This window comes from Anser brachyrhynchus (assembly GCF_964034855.1).
Source record: "Anser brachyrhynchus genome assembly, chromosome: 1".
NCBI classification, from domain to species: Eukaryota; Metazoa; Chordata; class Aves; order Anseriformes; family Anatidae; genus Anser; species Anser brachyrhynchus.
Window position 1 is genome coordinate 112,186,918 of NC_137694.1, and position 3,091 is coordinate 112,190,008.

Here is a 3,091-nt window from a genome sequence, read left to right on the forward strand (position 1 = left end):
CTCTTGGTTTGTTCAGCCCAGAGAAGAGCGGGCTGGGGGTAAGCCTTATGGCGACCTGCAGCTCCCTCACGAGGGGAGCAGAGGGGCAGGCGCTGACCTCTACTCCCTGGGGACAGCGACAGGATCCGAGGGAACAGCATGGAGCTGGGACAGGGGAGGGTCAGGGTGGGTGTTAGGGAAACGTTCTGCACCCAGAGGGTGGTCGGGCACTGGGACAGGCTCCCCAGGGCAGTGGTCATCTCATTGAGCCTGTGTTCAAGAAGCATTTGGACAATGCTCAGACATATGGTTTAATTTTTGGGTGGTCCTGTGAGTATCCAAGAGTTGGACTCAATGATCCTCGTGGGTCCCTTCCAACACAGCATATTCTATGATTCTATGACTCACCAACATAATGTGGAGCAGGCTTAGGACCACTACAATTCATCCCTTCTTACAGGCAAAACCCAACCATGTTCAGAGTGCCACAAAATCACTTAAAAATAATCAGATAAACAGAATTGACTGATCACAACATATGTTTCCCTTTTAAATATTGCCTTTTCAAACAAGCAGAAAATAGATGAAGTAGGACTAAAGTTTCCAGCTAGATCTGTCCATACAGTCAAAAAGATCCATTATCATATAATAGGGTTATTATAATAGCATATAATTATTATAATATAATATCGAATACAGACAGTTTTGTATGAAGATTTAATTTCATGACACAAAAGGCACCAATTTTATCTGCTGGTATTCTCGACCAAGTGTTCAGCATGCAATTAGAAAGGATACTCCTATAAAATCTGTGACTTGAAGGAGAAGTTTATTAGCATTAAAGAGACATGCTCCAGAGTGCATTGAACTGAGACAGAAACACTGCCTATCTGAATTTGAGAGCTGTAAGCAGCATCTTGCTTTGCCACATATTTGTCTTTCAGAGAACATGATACAGTTAAGGAGTAATTAAATCTGTCCATATGGTCCATGACAAGAAAACATCCTACGTAAAAACTAGCCCTGTTGACTTCACCTTTGATCACTCTGAAAGTGAGATAATAACCAGTTACAGTATTATTATATGTGTATGTGTAAACCTCAGATAAAAACACATACTATGTATTTTAGCGTCTTTGTTGTTTGTTTTTGTTGGTGGTGGAGGTGGTGTTTTTTTTGTTTTTTTTTGTTTGTTTTTTGACAGAATAACAAGAGGGCATTGGAGGGATAAGGTAAGTACTAATCGTGTCTTTGAAGAAATTCATAAAAAGAGAATTTACCAGTGTAGGTATTTTGTAAGTATTTTTAAATGGTGATATATTTATTTGCATAATATTAAGTACATGATTAAATGTTTTGTTACTGCAAATCTTAATATTGACTTCTCTCCATACTGAGTCCACTTTATGCAAGTAAAGAAACAATGTTTTCCTTAGAAAGCTGCTTCCTGCTGAGGTACTAACCTTGTTAAAGTGGATCTCAAGTGCTGTTAAGGGTAGAGGATATTTGTAATATAGGAAAACTTTCCAAGACTGTGGTGAACTGCTTTTTTGTCACACTGATAGGACTGATGCATCTCTGAAAATGTCAGTAGTACACACTAGCAAGCAGTTCACGTACATTTGGCTGACAGCACTATGAAGTCTTAACAACTTTTGTAGGATTACTCATTGGCTTAAAATTAAACAAAGTTATAAATGACTTAAAGAATGAAGGAAAAGAGCATTTTTTTTTCTTATTTTCACTTATTGCTAGAATAATTAGTTACATGTATACTTTATAGTTGAATTTCATTTTTCCTATGTTCTCAACTACCTTACTACTGGTCATCTCATTTTTGAATTCAATACTAAGAGGTTATTTCTCTTTTTCTCTCTTTCTTGCACTCTCTTTCTCTCTCTCTTCTCTCTCTGTGTCTCTCTCAGTGCTTCACACAAGTGTTGAATTTAATGTTAGTTTTTCACTTATTTTAATTTCAGAATAAAATTGCTATTGTATAATAGGATTCTAAAGACACTTGTATAGAAAGAGAGTAAGAGAGAACCTGAGAAACTTACCAGTAAAAAGTTGATGCATATTCTTGAGCATTAAACATTTTCCAGTCAGTAAATTAATATATATAACCTTCAGGTTAGGTTAAAAGGCCAAACAAGTAATGACTACACAAACTGAAATATGTACAGTTATATGCACATTTTTAAACATATACAAATATACATGAAGAGATAACATTGCATGGACTATGCACTAGCTATCTAATGGATTAGTATGTCAGCATCTTATTATAAAAATGAGAAATCTACTAATTTAGTAAATTTTATATTTATTTGAAGAGTTAACTTGCTTGTTTACACACAAATTTGTCAATAATAAAAATGTCAGGAGTTAATTTAGCATGATATTACATTGCTTGCAGGACATCAGCACCAAATTGAAATCCCACTCCTAGAGGACAGGAAAGATTGATTCTAATTATTCTACTCCCAGTTTTTCTTGATAAAAGTGTGTGAATATTTTACAAGATCTGAGGCACTACTTTGTGGTTATTGCTGGTAATATTACCCTGTCTAAGTACACACAGTATGTGAATCAGAAAAGGCTTGTTCTCAACCAGGCAGAATAATTAAGAGAAGCAATTAATGCTATTAAAGAAAATAGTCATAGGAAACTCATCTAACTTATCTGTCTAAGAATTGCAGAATAAATATAGACCTATTCAATTACTGAATGAGTTTTCTGCATTTAAAAAAATACTGCTCAGGATTTAAGGGAAGTTATTGCAGATAATTACGAGAATTGGCAGTAAAGCTATGGCACTGTGCTCTCCTAGCAGAATATGTCATTAATCATCATGGCATTGTTAAACGTCAAATCCCAGAATATTATATAGTATCTTCCACAGAAGCACTATGTAGTAAAGTATTTAATTTCAAGTGAAAACAAGGAAAGACTTGTTTGCCCATTCATGTACAGTGAGTCTTTTCTTTGCTGGGAAACCAATCTAAGAAACTTCCATCTTTTTAGCCATGAGACAGTTTCTGGGCTTGGTTTGGAGCACAATGGCAGTTTACCTAACTCTTGTGCTGCTATTGGCAAAATAGCAACAAGCCCT